The sequence below is a fragment of the Carcharhinus amblyrhynchos genome, chromosome 2 (assembly GCF_965287045.1).
Source record: "Carcharhinus amblyrhynchos chromosome 2, sCarAmb.v2.hapA, whole genome shotgun sequence".
In the NCBI taxonomy this organism is placed as follows: Eukaryota; Metazoa; Chordata; class Chondrichthyes; order Carcharhiniformes; family Carcharhinidae; genus Carcharhinus; species Carcharhinus amblyrhynchos.
This window is the reverse complement of record NC_137325.1, coordinates 140,682,584-140,690,688: the sequence shown is the minus strand read 5'-3', so window position 1 is coordinate 140,690,688 and position 8,105 is coordinate 140,682,584.

Genomic DNA, 8,105 nt, shown 5'->3' with positions numbered 1-8,105 from the left:
CCCAGGACACTACGGAATAATTTAGCATGTCCAATCAACCTAACCTGCATATCCTTGACTGGGAGGAAACTGGAGCACCTGGAGGACATCCACACAGACACGGGCGAATGTGCAGACTCCACACAGGCAGCGACCCAAGCCGGGAATCGAACCCAGGTCCCTGGCACTCTGAGGCAGCAGTGCTAACCACTGTGCTGCCCCCTGCTTCAGTTACATAACTCATCATTCAATTATTTTAAAATATTCATTCATAGGATGTGGGCATCGCTGGCTGGACTTGCATTTATTGTAGATCCCTGAGGGCAACTGAAGTGAACCACATTGCTGTGGATCTGGAGTCACATGTAGGCCAGACCAAGTGAGGACGGCAGATTTCCTTCCCTAAAGGACATTAGTGAACCAGATGGGTTTTTCCAACAATCGACAATGGTTTCATGGTTTGATTTGATTTATTATTGCCACATGTAATAACATACAGTGAAAAGTATTGTTTCTTGCACACTATACAGACAAAGTATATCGTTCATAGAGAAGGAAAGGAGAGGGTGCAGAATACAGTGTTACAGACATAGCTAGGGTGTAGAGAAAGATCAACTTAATACAAGGTAGATCCATTCAAAAGTCTGACAGCAGCAGGGAAGAAGCAGTTCTTGAGTCGGTTGATACATGACCTCAGACTTTTGTATCTTTTTCCTAATGGAAGAAGGTGAAGAGAGAATGTCTGGCGTGTGTGGAGTCCTTAATTATGCTGGAGGCTTGTTTGCATGATGGATTGGGTTTCATTCACGACCTTTTGTAGTTTCTAGTGGTCTTGGGCAGAGCAGGATCCATACCAAGCTATGATACAACCAGAAAGAATGCTTTCTATGATGCACCTATAAAAGTTGGTGAGAGTCATAGTTGACATGCCAAATTTCCTTAGCCTTCTGAGAAATCGTTGGACATTTAAATCCAGATTTTTATTGAATTCAAATTTCACCATCTGCCATGGTGGGATTTGCACCCAGATCTGCAGAGTATTACCCTAGGTGTTGGATTACTAGTCCAGTGACAATATCACTGCTTCCTTTTCCCCACAGAATATTCAAGAGGGAATTATTTAATCGAGCCCCATGCCAGATCCCGCTGAGTTTCTCACCAGTCTGTACCTCTCGTTACCCCTTATAATATGCAGGTTGGTATTCCCATGCAATATTGAAGGAGTGCTGCATTGTCAGAGGCACTGTCCCTCTGACTTTAAAATGAGACCTGATCTCTCTTGGAGGGAGTGGGCACACAAGTCATTTTCTTAGGAAATTGGTCATTTTTCCCCTTTATTTTCCATCTCGAAGAGGAATGGAACAATGACCAATTTCTCAACTCCTGAGGTCGCAAATATAAGTTATTGATTATGCAAGGAATCAGAGGGACATCAGCACCTGTGAAACCCAGTCCAAGAATAAGTCAGCATGCCTAGGAGAAGGGGAGATGGGGAGAAAATTAGAAGCATAAATTAATTTGATAACCTTTGGAGTTGGAGTTTGAAAACAAACAGTCATGATACAGAAAGTTCCTTCTGCCCGTTCTCCCCATGTCTGTCTGGGTTTCCTCCGGGTTCTCCAGTTTCCTCCCACAGTCCGAAAGACGTGCTGGTTAGGTGCATTGGCCATGCTAAATTCTTCCTCAGTGTACCCAAACAGGTGCTGGAGTGTGGCGACTAGGGGAACTTCATTGCAGTGTTAACTTAAACCTACTACTGACACTAATAACTAAATTAGAAAAATGTCTGCCATGGTCTCCAAGGTCTGAAGGGACTGCTGCAGCTGGAAGTGCAAGACAACTTCCACTTTGATATGTCGATAATGCACAGACAGATCCTTTACTTCTGCACATCATTGAGAGTCTGGACTCTGGAAGAAATGTAAAGATCTGAGGTAACAGCACACACTAAACCTGTTAGCCAATTTCACCCCTCCATCTGCCACAATCACAGGATTTGAAATTGCCTTGCCGTTTCCAGCGACCTGGAAGACTTTGCTGATTTGATTCTTAATGATTTTTGTCTAAACTGGGCATTGATTTTCATTCTCTGAGAGGTGAATTGCTTTGACCTCCCGTACAACAGGAGCCAGTGCTGTCAGTCTCTTAACTCTTCCATTGCTGATTTGCTGCCGGAGGGATTGCAAACAGGCACGTGGATTAAAACTGCAAACCTCCCTCTCCCCAAATGCTGGAAATGTGAAATAAGGACAGAGAATGCAGCAGGTCAGAGGTTGAAGGTCATGGATCTGAAATGTAGCTTTATTTCTCTCCCTGAGTGTTCCCAGAGTTTTCTGTTCCTACTCCATCGAAGCCAGGTTTAATTCTGATTTCGTGTCTACAGGAGTAACGCTATCCAAGACAAGCCCCAATCAGACATACCATAGAAAGCATTCTTTCTGGTTGTGTCACAGCTTGGTATGGCTCCTGCTCTGTCCAAAACCACAAGGAACTACAAAGGGTCGTGAATGTAGCCCAATCCATCGCGCAAACCAGCCTCCCATCCATTGACTCTGTCTACACTTCCCGCTGCCTCGGAAGGGCACCCAGTATAATCAAGGACCCCTCGCACCCCGGACATTCTCTCTTCCACTTTCTTCTATCGGACCTTTAGATCAATCCCATTTCCTTTCTCTTTCAGCTTTTCCATGGGGTCACCACATTACTTTTTGATCATACTTTCACCATTATGTTTGGATTTGGCAGATGGTTTTACAGCTGGATGCCATTTCTGTCGCTAACCCGACCCACTTACCCAGACTGGAACCAATTACTGGAACCAGTGCACACTGCTCGCCTGCATTAGTGGCCAGCTACTTTTGTGGCCAACAAGTCCTGCCGTGGACCTTGAATACAGGGTCTTCCAGCTCGGAGATAGGAGAGCTTCTAACTCAGCCTCTCCAGCTCCCATTTCCTTTCTGCATTGTTTCGAATCATCATAAAGAGAAGCATTTGAGAACACACTGAAAGTGTTCAATAAAGTAGGATGGGAGGGGAGATAAATGACAAATGGCCTATTTCTTAGCTGTTCGATGTAAATCTGTACTCCATGCTTATGGACTCCTGCCAGTGGGAATAGTTTGTCCCTCTTCTCCTTAGCCAAAAGCCCAATCAAATCTCTCATTCTTTTCAGTTCAAAGGTGAGTAATATCAGCTCTTGAAATAATTCTGTTAAAATCTCTCCTGGTCCTCCAAGATAGACTGTGAATAGAGAAGTGTCATAAGGAGCATCCTGGGGCCTCAGACATTTACAATCAACAACACTCAACAAGCTCAATGACATCCAGGTCAAAACTTAATTTACAACCCATCCACAAACAAAGGTACAAAATTCTGAGATGATGTACCAGCCAACTCAAGAACAACTTCTTCCCTGCTGCCATCAGACTTTTGAATGATCTACTTATATTAAGTTGATCTTTCTCTACACCCTACCTACACTACATTCTGCATTCTCTCCATTCCTTCTCCCCTCTGTGCTCTATGAACAGCATGCTTTGTCTGTATAGCGCAATAAACAATACTTTTCACTGTATACTAATACATGTGACAATAATAAATCAAATCAAATCAAAAAACATTCAATCCCTCCACTACCGACGCTCAGTAGCAGCAGTGTGTACTATCTACTAGATGCACTGCAGCAATTCACCAAAGATCCTTCGACAGCACCTTTCAAACCCATGACCACTTCCATCTAGAAGGACAGGGCAGCAGATACATGGGAATACCACCATCTGCAAATTCCCTTCCAAGACGCACAACATCATGACTTGGAAATATTGCTGTTCCTTCGCTGGCTTAAAACCCTGGAATTCCCTCCCTGACAGCACTGTGGGCACACAGCACATGGACTGCAGCAATGCAAGAAGGCAGCTCATCACCACCTTCTCAATGGCAATTAAGAATGGGCAATAAATGCCGTTAGGGAGGGAATTTCAGGATTTTGACGCAGCAAGTGTGAAGGAACGGTGATATATTTCCAAGTCGGGAGGGTGAGTGGCTTGCAGGTGGCGGTGCTCCCATGTATCTGCTGCCCTTGTCTTTTTAGATGGATGTAGTCATGAGTTGAGAAGATGCCTTCCAAGGATCTTTGGTGAAGTTCTGCACTGTATGTTGTAGATAGTACACACTGCTGCTACTGAGCATCGGTGGTGGAAGTATTGAATGTTTGTGCCAAACAAGCGGGCTGCTTTGTCCTGGATGATGTCAAGCTTCTGGAGTGTTGTTGGAGCTGCACCCATCCAGGCAAGATGGGAGTATTCCATCACACTCCTGACTTGTGACCTTGTAGATGGCGGATATTGATATTCAATCTTCTTTACTTATAAAAATAGCTAAACACAGTACGTATGGGCTCAGAACTGGAGGCAGCTAGTTACACAGGCCCCTCATGGTAAGGGTAGACCCACAAAAGCCTCCGCCACCCATGGTGTTCACTTGCACATACTCATACTCGCTCAAGACATAATGTGCACATTCAAATAGGAAGATGTTGACTATAACACTCAAACAATCAGCCATTAACAAATTGAATGGCAGAGGAGATTCAATGGACACATGGATTTCTCTTGCTTTCTTTATGTTCTTAATATCTTGACATGCTGATATTTTGTCGACAGTGTTCAGAATCAGAATCTCAGCTGCAAACTTCTCTAGGTTACTCTGTGAGAGCTGGAGCTATTTCTGGGCAAGTGCAACTTGTGTCTGGATAAAGGTTGGATCTGAAAAGGAAGGCCGGAAGTAACTTCTTAAAGTATAGGGTGGGGCTGAAGTATGTTCCAAATATGGACCGTTAAGACATTCCAGAATCCTAGCTACACTTTAAGTAGTGTTGTATCATTTGGAATTTGAATGTGGAACATAAAGTCACCATGGCAAAGAAGAGGGGCCATTCATTCAAGTCTGTGCAGTTTTCAGTAAAAGAATCTGGTCAGTCTCATTCCTCTGTCTTGTTAATTTATATCCTATCCAATTTTTTTCTGAAGCCATTGATAGAGGGCAAGGGTCTGGCAGATGGAGTACAATGTTGATAAATGTGAGGTCATCTATTTTAGTAGGGACATCAGCAAAATGGACTATTATTTAAATGGTAAAATATTGCAGCATGCTGCTGTGCAGAGGGACCTGGGTGTTCTTGTGCAGGAGTCTCAAGGAGTTGGTTTGCAGGTCCAGCAGGTAATTAGGAAGGCAAATGGAATTTTGTCCTTCATTGCTAGAGGGATGGAGTTTAAAAACAGCGAGATTATGTTGCAGCTGTATAAGGTGCTGGTGAGGCCACACCTGGAGTACTGTGTACAGTTTTGATCTCTTTACTTGAGAAAGGATATACTGGTCCTGGAGGGCGTGCAGAGGAGATTGACTAGGCTGATCCTGGAGTTGGGAGGACAGGCTTATCAGGAGAGACTGAGCAGACTTGGGCTATACTCATTGGAATTCAGAAGGATGAGGAATGTTCTTATAGAAACATATAAGATTCTGAATGGAATAGATAAGATAGAAGCAGGGAAGTTGTTTTCACTGGTGGGTGAAACTAGAACTAGGGGGCATAGCCTCAAAATAAGGGGAAGCAGATTTATGACTGAGTTGAAGAGGAACTTCTTCACACAAAGGGTTGTGAATCTGTGGAATTCCCTGCCCGGTGAAGCAGTTGAGGCTACCTCACTGAATGTTTTTAAGGCAAGGATAGATAAATTTTTGAACAGTAAAGGAGTTAAGGGTTTTGGTGAGCGGGCAGTTAAGTGGAGCTGAGTCCACAAAAAAGATCAGCCATGACCTTATTGAATGGCAGAGCAGGCTCGAGGGGCCGGATGGGCTATTCCTGCTCCTAGTTCTTTTGTTCTTTGGTCTTCTCTTAGGTAGCAAGTTCCAAGTTCTTGATGCTCACTGTGTAAAAGAGCTCTTCCTCATATCCCCCAACATCTCTTGCCTTAATTCTAAAATCTGTGTGCCTTGGTTCTTATATCATCGGCTTCTCTTTGGAAAAGCTTCTCTTTGTCTACCTCATCTAAAGTTACCATAATCTTGTACACCTCTATCAAATCTCCCCTCCATCACCTTTGCTCCAGTAAGGAAAGGTCATTGGATCATTCAATCCATAGACCGAAGTTTAATCCTCTCTCTGATAGACCTATTATAGAGTCATAGAGATTTACAGCATGGAAACAGGCCCTTCGGTCCAACTTGTCCATGCCACCCTTTTTTTAAAACCTATCAACTATCAACCTATTGTCCCTGCAACTCAGGGGCTACAGTGGTTCACTCAGCATTAAACCTACTCGATCCCTCAATCCTGTCCCTGGCCAGACAGATATTCCTTCTGCTTTTTTTAAAAGTGCTAATCCACCCAGCTCCATCTCACGTATCCACTTGCAGTAAAAGGAATTCCATCTACTCTCGAAGGCCCCTTGAGCTCGTCCACGTGATTCTGACGTCCTCAAGCTCTGTGTTTGTAGAGTTCAATAAGCCATTTCACTCCTCCTCCGGGTTTTAAAATCCGTTCTTGAGTGTTTTAAGTTGCTTTGTAACATTACCTAGACATTAAACATTGGGATTTGTGGACCCTTTATGAGAATATTCAAACAGCTGGTCCAAAATGAGGCAAGATTCATGAACAAGAACAGTACAGCACAGGAAACAGGCCCTTCGGCCCTCCATGGTTAACAAAGGAGATCAAGGATAAAGTTAAGACCCCAGATAGGGAATTGAAAACTATAGGGCACAAGTTTAAGGTGAGAGGGGAAAGATTTAAAAGGGACCCGAGGGGCAACTTCTTCACACAGAGGACGGGGCGTGTATGGAATGAGCTGCCAGAGGAGGTGGTTGAGACAGATACAATAGCTACATTTAAAAAGCATTTGGATGAGTAAAAGGATGGGGAAAAAAAAAGAGGGATATGGGCCAAATGAGAGCAATTGGGATGAGCTGGGAGGGCATCATGGTCAGCATTGGCCAGTTGGGCCGAAGGGCCTGTTTCCGTGTTGTATTGCTCTATGGCTCTATGGGGTGAACATTCCCATTCCGCCTGCCCTGGGAATCATAGCAGGCGAGGGGCTAAAAGGTCCGTTGACCTCAGGCGGGATTTTCCGGTTTCGGGGTGAGTGCAGCTGGAAAATCCCGCCCTATGAAGTACTCAAAGTGGAGGTGGATAAATATTTGATAGATCGAAGGATAGAGGGCTGGGGGAAATGGCCCAGAAAAGGAGTGGAGGCCGGCATAGATTAGCCATGATCGTAATGAATGGCGGAGCAGGTTGAAGGGGCTTGCTGGCCTACTCCTGCTTCTATTTCTTGTGTTCTCGGTAACTGATTTAGCAACAAGGAACCAGGTTTGAGTGAGAAGACGGCATCTGTTTTTCTTCCTTCTCTGTGGGGAATTACTTTGCCTCAGACCCGCCCCCACCCCTCCCTGTTGCTTCATTTCTATAAATGAAGACAGCGCATTCTGAGATAGAGTTGGACATCTGTCTCAACTATTTCAGAGGTGATGATGGGGGGAGGGGGCAGAGAAATCTGACTCAGAAAAATCTGTCTCCCAATGCAGATCCATATTTGGCTTTTGCTGCTTTGCAATTCTTAAGCATTACTTTAGTGTTGTGTGAATCTTTGTCATTTTCTAAGTCTGGCTTATTTTTAACTTGCTCTTAAAATTCTTACCGTGCCAATCTGTATTTTCTCCCTCCACACTCACCCCCCCCCCCCCCCCGCCCCACCCCACCCCCGACGGCCTGCCTCCCTCACCACACCGATAAGGAGCTGATTCATGATTGGCACCAAATCTACAGATGTCCATATCCTGTAGAAGCTGTTTGCCCTCGGCAACATCACAACCCGCAACAATCCTACCCTCACCACCACCATGGTAGCGCAGTGGTGGGCACTGCTGCCGCACAGTGCCAGGAACCCCGGTTCGATTCCCAGCTTGGGTCACCGTATGTGTGGAGTCTGCACGTTCTCCCTGTGTCTGCGTGGGTTTCCTCCGGTTGTTCCTTCCACAGTCCAAAGTCGTGCTGGTTAAGTGCATTGGCCATGCTAAATTCTCCCTCAGTGTACCCGAACAGGCGCCGGAGTGCGGTGACTGGGAGTTTT